General features: G+C 46.7%; 1 protein-coding gene across 1 annotated transcript in view; it reads left to right on the forward strand.

Moving 5' to 3' along the window:
- Window positions 1–965: 965 nt before the first annotated feature.
- The window catches only part of PLEKHG6 (pleckstrin homology and RhoGEF domain containing G6), a 35,012-nt gene continuing 22,710 nt past the window's right edge, over window positions 966–13,267 (forward strand). Inside the window, exons 1-2 of the mRNA XM_055095280.1 lie at window positions 966–1,043; window positions 1,612–1,853. The gene's annotated coding sequence lies outside the window, so the exon portion shown is untranslated. The remainder of the gene's footprint in view (window positions 1,044–1,611; window positions 1,854–13,267) is intronic.

The following is a 13,267-nucleotide window of genomic DNA, read 5'->3' on the forward strand; positions in this document are numbered from 1 at the left end:
GCTTGAGTCTAAGAGTTAAAGACAAGCCTGGGCAACACAGAGAGACCCATCTCTGTTTAAAAAAAAAAAAGTTTAAAGAAAGCACTGAACTATGAGCCAAGAGCTCTAAATTCTAGTCCGTTTTTGACCTTGGCTATGTTAAGCAACCTTTATAAGCCAATGTTTACTCATTTTCAAATGGATTGATATTTCTTGCCCTGGCTTCCTCACAGGGCTTCTGTGACAAGCAAATGAGAAAATAGATGCACAAATGCTTTGTAACCTATAAGGCTTTGTGCAAATGTGTGAAATGAAATAATCTTTCCAAAGTCCACCTGTCCCTCTAGCTTCCCTTTCTCTTGGTTCCTTTATACAACATATATACATCTCTGCCTGTTGCCAAACAACTGCTTCTCCCAGCTTCACATTTATGTATCTGCCACCACTTTGGGGAACAAATTCTGCTTGTCCCTGGTGGAGAAAGGGGCCAGGTCTCCTAATCCTGCTCTAACTCTTCCTGGAGTCTCTCTCTCTCCATCTCCTGGGCTCCTCGTCTAGTTATGCAGAGGGAACAGGGCTTCTGATCAGCTTAGAGCTGCCCGGTTCTCTCTCACTCAGTGGACGTGGTCCCAGCCCTGACTGCAGAGATCTGTCCCTTCACTCCACTGAGCTCCTTGTCCCACCCTTCCAAGGAGCCCCACATCTGAGATTCCATAGACAAAGACACTCCCCCAACCCCCCCACCCCCCAACCCCACTGCTGCAGGCTGGGAAGCTGCGAGGAGCTGGGAGCCAGAAAAGGAAGAGAACAGCCCCACCTTGCAGACCCCACCCTCTAGGAATGGATTTATGCTTCATTGTTGGTGGGAACCATAGCAACCACAGATGATCATGAGTCAGCAGATAATAAACAGGATTCTTTACAAACAGAGGTTGCCTGGGGCAACCCTGGGAAGGTGAGGCCCTGGATTTCCTGGTCTGGCCTCTGAGAACCTCCTAGCACCCCAGAACTCCCAGACAGAATGTTAGGTAATGCCAATGAGCACAGATCAATCATCTGCACAAGTAAGTCCTTCTGGGGTTCCTATTCCAGACACTCTGGCACTCTGAGCTCCCCCATCCAAAGCTTCTTTCCGTTCCTCAAACTCACCATGTGGTCTCTTGGCTCTCAGCTTTCCTACCCAAGTCCCCAACTCCTTGAAATTCTCTTCCCTCTTCTTACTCACAAAATACCTATTCATTCTTCAGACCTCGGCTTAAATGTCAGGACTCCGGCATAAATGTCCCTGATCCCTGAAAGTGTCAGAAACCTCAGAAAAGAGGGCCAGGCATGGTGGCTCATGCCTGTAATCCCACCACTTTGGGAGGCTGAGGTGGGTGGATAACTTGAGGTCAGGAGTTCAAGACCAGCCCGGCCAACATGGTGAAACCCTGTCTCTACTAAAAATACAAAAATTAGCTGGGCGTGGTGGCAGGCGCCTGTAATCCCAGCCACTCGGGAGGCTGAGGCAGGAGAATTGCTTGAACCCAGGAGGCGGAGGTTACAGTGAGCCGAGATCTCACCACCGCACTTCAGCCTGGGTGGGAGAGTGAGACCCCAGAAAAGATGAGATCTTATTTCTCCCTCACATAGTCTGAAGACGGAGCACTTTCCATGGAGTGCTGATGAAGTGCCAGGGTCCTAGGCTCCTCCTGGTGTGCCAGCCCTCGGACAAGTCTCTCAGCCTCAAGGTCCAGGATGGCAACATCTGTCCAAACAGCAAGATGGAGAACAGGACAGGATAGGAACGAAGTAGGAGAGGGGCCAAGGACTCATGCTGGCATCCCGCCAGCCTTTTGACACGAGTCACCCTTCCGCCACTTTATAAAAGAAAGGTAGGCAATAGCAGGGTAGTGAAAACCGTTTCCCCACCACCGCCAAGGCAGGGAATAGAGGCTGCATTGTCCTTAGAGAATTGTAAACGAGTAACCAACCAAAAGTTCTTTGTTATCCCCTGGGCCAGCAATCCTAAACAATGTCAGTGATAAAACATTCCTCCCTGAAAAAGTATTTTATTGGTCTAAGTTCTAAATCTAAATAAATGCTGTCATTACCACTGAGTTTTAATTATATGTGAACTTCGGCCGGGCGCAGTGGCTCACGCCTGTAATCCCAGCACTTTGGGAGGCCAAGGCAGGTGGATCACCCGAGGTTAAGAGTTCGAGACCAGCCTGGCCAACATGGTGAAACCCCTACTAAAAATACAAAAATTAGCCAGGCATGGTAGTGCACGCCTGTAATCTCAGCTACTCAGGAGGCTGAGGCAGGAGAATCACTTGAACCTAAGAGGCAGAGGTTTCAGTGAGCCGAGATTAGGCCACTGCACTCCAGCCTGGGTGACAGAGTGAGACTCCATCTCAAAAATAAATAAATAAATAAATAAAATGTGAACTTCAATTTAACTTGTTTTTATAACTTAGCATTTAAATAACATTATCGGCCGGGCGCGGTGGCTCACGCTTGTAATCCCAGCACTTTGGGAGGCCGAGGCGGGTGGATCATGAGGTCAGGAGATCGAGACCATCCTAACACGGTGAAACCCCATCTCTACTAAAAATACAAAAAATTAGCTGGGCGTGGTGGCAGGCGCCTGTAGTCCCAGCTACTCGGGAGGCTGAGGCAGGAGAATGGCGTGAACCCGGGAGGCGGAGCTTGCAGTGAGCCGAGATCGCGCCACTGCATTCCAGCCTGGGCGACAGAGTGAGACTCCGTCTCAAAAAAAAAAAAATAGATAAATAACATTATCTCCTATGCAGAAATGAAAGCTGAAAACTCGTTATTCAGTGGGCCCCCGATACCCGCAGACTCAGCTCCATGCGTTTCTTCCTTCTGGCTGGTCAGTGCCTCCGTTCGTGTGGAGCTGCTAGGGAAGCAGGAGCTTGGGAGAGCCAGAGTGACACCATTTTACACTCAACTCCATCTTTTTGTTTTGTTTTGTTTTTTAATTTAGAGACAGGGTCTCCCCGTGTTGCCCGGCTGGTCTCAACTCCTGGTCTTAAGTAATCCTCCCGACTCGGCCTCCCAAAGTGCTGAGATTATAGGTATGAGCCACAGCACCTGGCCAATCAACTCCCATCTTAAAACTAGAAAGGCACACACACACAAAAAGCTAGAAAGGCACATTCCTTGCTGGTAACAGCCTACAGTCATGGTGTGTTTACAGTTGAGGAAACAGTCTAAAGATGCCTACAAAAACACCCTCCGACAACAATGGAGAGTCCACATGTCCCGATACCCGTATCAACATATGCTCTGAAGATAATCATAGTTACACCTTGATGTATTAATACTTACACACTAAAACGTCAAGGACAGTTTTCTTTAAATCAACAGAGTAATAAACTCTCTCATGCAGTCTGCTCACCCACATGTAGACACAGCTTAGTTTAACCTTTACATCGACAAGACCCCTATACAAGAAAAACTTAAAACAAAGCCAGGGCAGTCCTCTGCTGGCTTTCTGAGGACGCCCTCCTGTGTAACAGGATAGCTTTCAATAAACTCTCTTCTTACTGCACTCTGTGACTCGCCTTGAGTTATTTCCTGCACGAGATCCAAGAACCCTCTGGGCTCTGGATCAGGACCCTTTTTTCCACTAACAGAACCACGTTATCTCTGCCTTTGGAAGGTAGATTCAAAAGACACAATGATAGTGCCCTGATTGCAAAGACAAAGGAATAACTTGAGTTATTTTTCTCTTATCTACTTGGACTTTCTATTTGTGTTAAAAATTCAAAACAGTGAAAAGGAGGCCGGGTGTGGTAGCTCACAACTGTAATTCCAGCACTTTGGGAGGCCACGGTGGGAGGATCACTTGAGGCCAAGAGTTCAAGACCTGCCTGGCCCACATGGCGAAACCCTGTCTGTACTAAAAATACAAAAATTAGCTGGGCATGGTGGCGCACGCCTGTAATTCCAGCTACTCGGGAGGCTGAGGCATGAGACCTACTTGAACCCAGGAGGCGGAGGTTTCAGTGAGCTGAGATTGCACTCCAGCCTGGGTGACAGAGCGAGACTCTGTCAAAAAAAAAAAAAGCAGTGAGATGGAAGGCAAATTACAAGTTGTAATATTTTTGTTTTATGAGGGCCAATATGAAAACTTCAATTCATGATTATTGCTGAAAATAACTTTTGTAGAGGAAGGGGGTGTGTTAAGAAATAATCCATGCTGGTCAGGCGTGGCGGCTCATGCCTGTAATCCCAGCACTATGGGAGGCCAGGCAGGTGGCTCTCTTAAGAACAATCATAATAATAACCCATGCCACATAGAACACTTCAGGCACCACACGACCTCTCAACTTTCCCAAATTTTAAGATAGAATGCTTGGAGCGTAAAAGCTTCATGGCCCTGAAGAAAGGATGCTTCATAACATCGGTTTGAGTTGAACCAACGAGTGGATAAAGAAAATGTGATATATATTATGGAGTTGGAGACCATGATTCTAAGTGAAGTAACTCAGGAATGGAAAACCAAACATCGTATGTTCTCACTTATAAGTGGGAGCTAAGCTATGAGGGTGCAAAGGCATAAGAATGATATGATGGACTTTGGGGACTCAGGGGGAAGGGTGGGAGAGGGTGAGGGATAAAAGTGTACAGTGTACACTGCTCAGGTGATGAGTATAGCAAAATCTCAGAAACTACCACTAAAGAATTTATCCAGGTAACCAAACACCACCTGTTCCCCAAAATCTACTGAAATAAAAATTTAAAAAATAAATAATAATATCAGTGTGGGCAAGTCTTCGTTTAATGAAATCACCACAAACCTCTTGTAGGTCTTCGTGTCTTCTCTGTGCTATATATATATTTTTGTAAAGGGCAAAATGTGAAGTTAAGAAGATGTGTTGGGATGTTGTGGGCTCAGATAGGGTGAAGCAGGAGTAGGGACAGTATTACTTTCCATACCCCTAAAGCTCCCCAGGAATACTTGAGTGCTAAGGGAGAGTCAGGTAGTAAACACTGATAGTGATAGCACCTTAAGTCATGCATGTGATAAGCTCGAGGCAGAGCTCCATGCCTTATCTATCTTAAAGATCATCATGATTCTTAAAAGCACCCGGACAAGGCTGATCTCCTGTGAAGCTCGAGGCAGGCAGAGCAGCTTCTGAACCCTCACACAGAGCCCAGGGCCAGGCTGTCTGCCACCCTGGCAGGACTGCTCTTCTCTGAATATTTTGCACAATTTCAAGAAGAGGGAAGTGAGGCCAGGTGTGGTGGCTCACGCCTGTAATCCCAGCACTTTGGGAGGCTGAGGCAGGCGGATCACAAGGTCAGGAGTTCGAGACCAGCCTGACCAACACGGTGAAACCCCGTGTCTACCAAAAATACAAAAATTAGTCGGGCGTGGGCAGCGGGCACCTGTAATCCCAGCTACTCAGAAGGCTGAGGCAGGAAAATCGCTTGAACCCAGGAGGTGGAGGTTGCAGTGAGCCGAGATCGCACCTACTGCACTCCAGCCTGGGCAACAGAGAGAGACTCTGTCTCAAAAAAAAAAAAAGAAGGGGGAAGTGAAAAGTTTCACATTTACTTTCAATAGATGAACATTGCCTCCTCCAGTTAAACAAACATATATCAAAGGCACTTTAGTGTTCTATATTTACTAAGACTCGTAGGAAAAAAATCTTCTTTCCCTTTTGCTCCCAATTATTGAATAATGGAACGTCACTTTTTTTTTTTTTTTTTTTTTTTTGAGACAGGGTCTCACTCTGTCACCCAGGCTGGAGTGCAGTGGCATGATCTTGACTCACTGCAACCTCCACCTCCCAGGCTCAAGCGATCCTTCCACCTCTGCCCCCCAGGTAGCTGGGAATACAGGCGGGAGCCATCACACCCGGCTAATTTTTGTTTTTTTATAGAGGGTTTTCACCATGTTGTCCAGGCTGGTCTCGAACTCCTGGCTTCAAGTGATCCACCTGCCTCGGTCTCCCAAAGTGCTGGGATTACAAGCGTGAGCCACTGAGCCTACCTCAGTCATTAAGAAAAATTTTTTTTACATGTCTCCAATTTGCTATCATTTATCAATCACTTCTCTGCTCATTTATTTATTCCTACCATGTTCTTAGATTAACTTACCACTGAGAAATGATTCTACTGTAAGTAATGCATTGAACAATGATCATGAATACATCTTTTGGAAACCTCCGACTTACTGGTGATATATCTTCTTGTTAATTTGCTCTGCACCCTAATTATCTAGCAATAAATAATTATTCATCCACTGATACACTCGATTATATCATAAACATAAACCATACTTACAATATATCAGGTAATGTTCTAACTAAGTACTTTATATATTAACTCATTTGGTCCTCACCACAACCATGTGACGTAGACACAAATATTATGAAGATTCTGTGGCACAAAGAGGGTAAATAACCTGTCTAAGACCACACAGCCCATAAGCAGCAAAACCAAGATTCAGACCAAGGCTGCCTAAATCCACACATGAGCCAAACCCCCGCACATATTGCCTCTCTTTGAAAAAATTTGGGGGTACAGAGGTAGCTCTGTCCATCTCACTGGGGAAGAGTACAATCTCAATTAACTTTTTCTTTTTAAGTTGAATATATATTTAAGATATATTTCTGCCATCCTGGACAGCACAGTGAAACTTTATCTCTACAAAAAATACAAAAATTAGCCAGGTGCAGTGGCAGGTGCCTGTGGTCCCAGGTACCTGGGAGGCTGAGGAGAGAGGATCACTTGAGTCCAGGGAGGTCAAGGCTACAGTGAGCCATGATCACACCACTGCATTCCAGCCTGGGCAACAGAGCAAGACCCTGTCTCAAAAAATAAAAAAAATACATATAGATATATATAATTTCTGTTTTAATTATATATCAATAATTCTAGTGATACGCAGAGAGAATGTGAGAGACCAAATGGGGCAAAATATCAGTAATCGTAGGTAAAAGGTATACAAAAGGTCATTATATTGTTCTTGCAAATTTCTAAAACTTTGAATTTTTTAAATAAAAAGTTAAAATTAAAGGGAATTATTTCATCTTAAATGTTAACAATAATATGCTAAACGTTACATTTTAAAATATAAAAAAAGATTTTACATTCAAAAATATACAAAGATGTATGCAGTTTTTCAAAATGCTATTGATAGTAGTAATAGATCCAAAGTTTGAAGGCAAAACAGTGTTTGTTTTTTTTTTTTTTGAGATGGAGTCTCGCTCTATCGCCCCGGCTGGAGTGCAGTGGCGTGATCTGTGCTCACTGCAACCTCTGCCTCCCAGGTTCAAGCGATTCTCCTGTCTCACCCTCCAGGGTAACTGGGATTACAGGTGCACACCACCACGCCCAGCTAATTTTTTGTATTTTAGTAGAGACGGGGTTTCACTGTGTTGCCCAAGCTGACAACACAGGCTCAGGCAATCCACCTGCCTCGGCCTCCCAAAGTGCTAGGATTACAGGCGTGAGCCACTGGCCACAGGCAGTTTTAAGGAACATACCTGCTTTTATCTCATTGGCCAGATCTTGCCAATTTGATTGGCCAGGAAATCAAATTCTAAGATGGGGATATGAAGGTAAGAGGTTGATTTGGAAGTCTCTTGAATTTGACCCTTGTGGAGAAATGAAGCGGGATTAGGCGGTAAGCGAATGATGCAGCAGCCACAAGCAGCTCTGCAGCTAGGATGGCCCTGCAGAGTTGCCCCCAGCTGGAACAAGGGGCCCAGACTTTAATACTTCCACATCAGCCAGCCCGTGGATACAGGCAGCCCCAGGAAAGGGAGCAGAACCTTGGGTGAAGCAGTTCTTCAGCTGAAGCAATCTCTGGGAGAGGAGACACAGCTGAAGCTGTCAACAGTATCCACTACATTCCCATTTTACAGACAAGGAAGTTGAAGTATACAGCAATCAGCTGCGTGTGGTGGCTCACGCCTGTAATCCCAGCACTTTGGGAGGCCAAGGTGGGTGGATCACTTGAGGTCAAGAGTTCGAGACCAGCCTGGCCAACAATGTGAAATTCTGTCTCTACTAAAAATACAGAAATTAACCAGGCGTGGGGGCATGCGCCTGTACTCCCAGCAGCTCGGGGGGCTGCAGCAGAAGGGTCACCTGAGCCCGGGAGACCGACATTGCAGTGAACCGAGATCACGCCACTGCACTCCATCCTGGGAAACAAAGCAAGACCCTGTCTCAAAAAAAAAAAAAAAAAAAAAAAAGAGTATAGCAATTAAATAACTTTCCCAAGATCACAGAGCTGGTAAATGCTTGTATCCATTCTCCAACACCACATTAGTGCTGCATAACAAGCACCCAAAACTATCTACTAACAGGCTAATAATAAAAATGTACTTTTGCACATGAATCAACCAGGTTGGCTAAGTCATTCTGCTGATTTGGTCCAAGTTAGTCAGATTTCAGCTGGGCTCCCTCGTACGTTTGTGGCTATGGGTCAGCTTTCCTCTGCCTGGTCTAGGATGGCCTTAGCTAGGATGACTTACTCTCCTGCACGTGGTCTCTTGTCCTCCTGAGCTTGTTCCTCATCATGGTGGGAAGCTTCCGAGACAATGAATGTGGACAAAGCCTTTGGAGCTCCAAGACTAGAAAGAGTCCATCATCACTTCTACCACATTCTATTGGCCAAAGCAAATCACAAGGCCAAGCGCAGAGTCAGTGCGGAAGGATCTTACCAAATAGCATAGACACTCAGAGACGTGAAAAATCAGGGACAAGCAACCCCATAGTGATGGAGCCCGAATGCAGACTCCAGAGACCTCACTCCTAGAGGTCTTACTCCACAGTCATCTCCCAAGCAAATCTTTAATTAGTATCTATGTCAAGTTCCACCTAGCCTGGCACTGTGAAAGAGCAAGGTCCTGCTTTTAAGGAGTTTACGGCCTAGATAAGGAGAGGAGACACCCACCATGAAAGTTTGGTAACAAGAAAGGTAAGGCAAATGTAAGAGGGGCATATGTAGCAGGAATCAGGGGCAGAGGAGGTACTGTGTACCATGTTGGTCCAGGAGGGTCTGGGCAGGGATTAATTCAGGTCTTGGAGAATGTGCAGACTTGAGTCAGATGGTAAGGAGGGATTCATACTCGCACCTCCTCCTCCTCCTCCTCCCCCGGTACTGATGGAGGGAAGGGAAGGAAAAGAGACAGAATGCAGGGCCTGTGAAGATAGTAGTTTTCTTTCTTTCTTTTCTTTTTTTTTTTTTTTTTTTTTTTTTAATTTTTTGAGACGGAGTCTTGCTCTGAGTCACCGAGGCTGGAGTGCAGTGGCGCGATCTCAGCTCACTGCAACCTCCACCTCCCGGGTTCAAGTGATTCTCCTGCCTCAGCCTCCTGAGTAGCTGAGACTACAGGTGCGTGCCACTATGCCCGGCTGATTTTTTGTATTTTTAGGAGTGACGGGGTTTCACCATGTTAGCCAGGATGGTCTCGATCTCCTAACCTCGTGATCTGCCTGCCTCAGCCTCCCAAAGTGCTGGGATTACAGGCATGAGCCACCGCGCCGGCCTGAGGAAAGCAGTTTTCTAAATCCCCTCTCTGTTGTCTCCTCAGCCCCTTAGGGTTTCCTTTTATCTGCTTTGGCCATGCATTGACAGCCCAGCATGCCGAGGACAACAATATTTCATTGTTACATGGATTTACTATCCTCCTTTTGAGGACGTGGGTGAAACATCTTTGTTTTACTGAGCAGAAGGGCAGACGAGATTACCAAAGGGAGGACAAGAGTAGATGGCTCCATAAAGGAAAGGGAATGGAGCCATGGGAGGGGGAAGATCAGGAAGAGGGGTTGGAAGGAGACAGAAGAGGGAGCAGGAGAGGAGAGGACTGAATAGATACTATGAGGAAGAATATTTTGGGGAGAGCGGAGTGAAGATGCTTATTAGGAAACGATGCCGTGTAATAAGCAACAGAGCCCTGGGCTCGGGCTCCAGCCAACAGCCCTCAGTAAAGACCAGCCCTGGCCAGCAGCCTTCAGTAAATACTTCTCAAAGCTTTAGGAGTTAGATTTCTTGTGTCTTCAAATGCTGAGATGACGTTTAGGGCTGAAACAAGGCAGTCAGTTTTATCTGGTTTCCTTTCCATACACTAGGCTTACCTAGAGCAACTTGTTTATTTTCCTATTGGATAGTAGTTAAAGGTGCCAGCTTGGGAATGAGGCAATTGAGTTCAAATCCTGACTTTTTTTCTTGCTAAATTTGTCATCTTGAACATGTCATGTAACCTCTCTGAGCCTGTTTCCTCCCCTGTGATAGGAGTATGATAGTATCTACCTCATAGGATTTTTGTGAGGATTAAATAAAATAAAACATATAAACTATGTGCCTTGCACATAGTTATTGCTTTAATAAGCTAGCTCTGGCTGGGCGCAGTGGCTCACGCCCGTAATCTGAGCACTTTGGGAGGCCAACTCAGGAGGATCCCTTGAGGCCAGGAATTCAAGACAAACCTGGGCAGAGAGGGAGACCCCCTTCTCTACAAAAAATTAAAAATTAGCCAGGTTTGGTGGCACACACCTGTGGTCTCAGCTACTTGGGAGGCTGAGGTGGGAGGATCACTTGGGCCTAGGAGGTTGAGGCTGCAGTGAGCCATGATCGCACTACTGTACTCCCAGCCTGGATGACAGAGCAAGACGCTATCTCTTAAAAAAGAAATAAATTAATTAATTAAAGTTAGCTATTGTTATTATTGTAATGATCCAATGATTCCAAAATTTAGTTACTTTATCCTCATTTTACATACAAGGATGGAGATACAGACAAATCAAATCCAGCTGCCCCCAAAGCCCGATGAAGGGCTTCCCTATGAACCAAGACCCTGGCATGAGACAGAGATGGCTCCAAGCCTCTGAGCCCTGCACAGTGCATTTGTATTCTAAAAACAACAAACCAACAAGTGCAGGAGCAGTAAGGGAGGCAGAGATCCGTCATTTAGGCAGGCAGAAATGATTAATGCAAAATTAAGGTAGAAACCGACACAAAATGGGCCAGGCACAGTGGCTCATGCCTGTAATCCCAGCACTTTGGGAGGCGGAGGCAGGCCGATCACGAGGTCAGGAGATCGAGACCATCCTGGCTAACATGGTGAAACCCCGTCTCTACTAAAAATACAAAAAATTAGCCGGGCATGGTGGCGGGCGCCTGTGGTCCCAGCTACTTGGGAGGCTGAGGCAGGAGAACGGCGTGAACCCGGGAGGCGGAGCTTGCAGTGAGCCAAGATCATGCCACTGCACTCCAGCCTGGGCAACAGAGTGAGACTCCGTTCAAAAAAAAAAAAAAAGAAATCGACACAAAATGGATGCAAAGTCAGAGGCAGACATCTGTCCTACATACTCACAGTGGTCTCCTGTTTGGCAGCTGGCAGCTGGACCAAATGTCTGCTCTAAAGCCTTGTTAGGTATAGGAATTGACCCAGCTCTTCCACATCCTGGCTTTGTGACCTTGGTGAAGCTATTTTACCTCCGAGATTCAGTCTTGCACCAACTAAGTAGGATGATACCGGTAGCATCTGCCTCTTGGGTTGTTGTAAGGAGAAATGGAATGATGTCTTCTGAGCATCCACTCAGTGCCTGGTGCACAGGGTGGTTCCTCAGACCTTGTTGTCTGCCCATATGAACACAAACTGAGAACACAGTCTCTGAAGGAAGGCAAAAGGATCCAGGGCTTCTAAACCTGCTAAAATGACTGAACTGTGGTTCAGTTATCCAAAGAGGGGTTCATGATACAGAGAAGCGTATTCCCCAGAGTACGAGGAAATTAAATTTAAGCTGGAGGTATTTGGGTCAGAGATGAGAAAGAACTTCCTGAAAGTCAGGGTTGTCAAATTAAATTAGTAATGATGATTTAAGACTGTCGTGCTGCTAGCGTCTACTCTAACAGGAGAATACCAGCTCATCTGCCTGGGCTAGGCAAGGTGTGCCATAATGAGATGGACCCAGACAGTCAGCCACCCTGGGCAAATGGGCCTCGAAATACATGTGCCCCAAGTGAGGGCTGGCTGTGACCCTGGACTAAGTGACAAGGGCCACAGAGCTAGTAGAAGTTGGCCATGGGGGAAGGGCTGTTCTAGCTTTGAAGACATTTGCAAGGGTTGACCCAGAGCCTTAAACTGCCTAGGTGCGTGGATATTTGAGTCATCCTCAGGTGGAAGAAACCTGAGAGGACCCAGCGTGAGTGCAGACCTGAGGGAGGAAATCAAATGGCCACTGGAAGGAAGGGGGCTTGAAGGAAGTGACCCCACTCACTGAGCAGAGCCACTTGAACAAAGGCATTGGCCCTGGAAGAAGCATGGCTGGAGGTGTTGGGCACAGGCAGGAGCCATCCGTGAAGGGCATTAGCCTGCGCTCCTGTGTGGGTAGAAGTGTTGGACTACAAACCACTTGGGGCCCATTCGACTCAGGAAGGCCAGGCCTTGGAGGCTTGTCCGCTCCTGCCCCCAAAGACCAAGACAATGCAATGAGGCTTCATTGCATTTCCAGGGGAGGCCACTAGGGGAGACCATGGCTGTCAGGTGCCATGGGGCAAAGACAGAAGGCCAAGAAATAAAATGGCTGCGGACATCTTTCACTTTGGATATGCCCTTGTCATTCCGGAAGGCCTGAGCAGCCTGGAAAGAGAGAAGGATGGGGAACATTTCCACAGCTGGGAAATTCAGTGCCATGGCCTCAACGTCACCTGCTAAGGAACCTGCTGGGGCTCCTGAGCCACAAAGGCCCTATAGGTCTGGTTAAGATTCCACAGCCCTTGGCTTGGCGCGGTCACTCACGCCTGTAATCCTAGCACTTTGGGAGGCCAAGGTGGGTGGATCACGAGGTCAAGACAACAAGACCATCCTGGCCAACATGGTGAAACCCCATCTCTACTAAAAACACAAAAATTAGCTGGGCGTGGTGGCGCGCTACTGTAGTTCCAGCTACTTGGGAGGTTGAGGCAGGAGAATCGCTTGAACCCGGGAGGCAGAGGTTGCAGTGAGCCGAGATTGCGCCACCACTACACTCCAGCCTGGCGACAGAGCGAGACTCCATCTCAAAAACAAACAAACAAACAAACAAACAAACAAAAAGAAAAAGAAGAAAAAAGATTCCATAGCTCTTGGTCCAGCACCTTTTCCTCCTTGTCTACCCAGCCGACTACTACTCATCCCTCAAGTCCCGGCACAAAGCTTGCCTCCTCTAGAAGCCATCCCTAGCTCCTCTATGTAGTAACTGGTCCTTCCAAAGTGTTCCTGCAGCTCCCAGTTTATCCCTTCTATGTCTAACTTCCATATCAATATTCTGTTCA

This window comes from Pan paniscus, chromosome 10 (genome assembly GCF_029289425.2).
Source record: "Pan paniscus chromosome 10, NHGRI_mPanPan1-v2.0_pri, whole genome shotgun sequence".
NCBI lineage: Eukaryota > Metazoa > Chordata > Mammalia > Primates > Hominidae > Pan > Pan paniscus.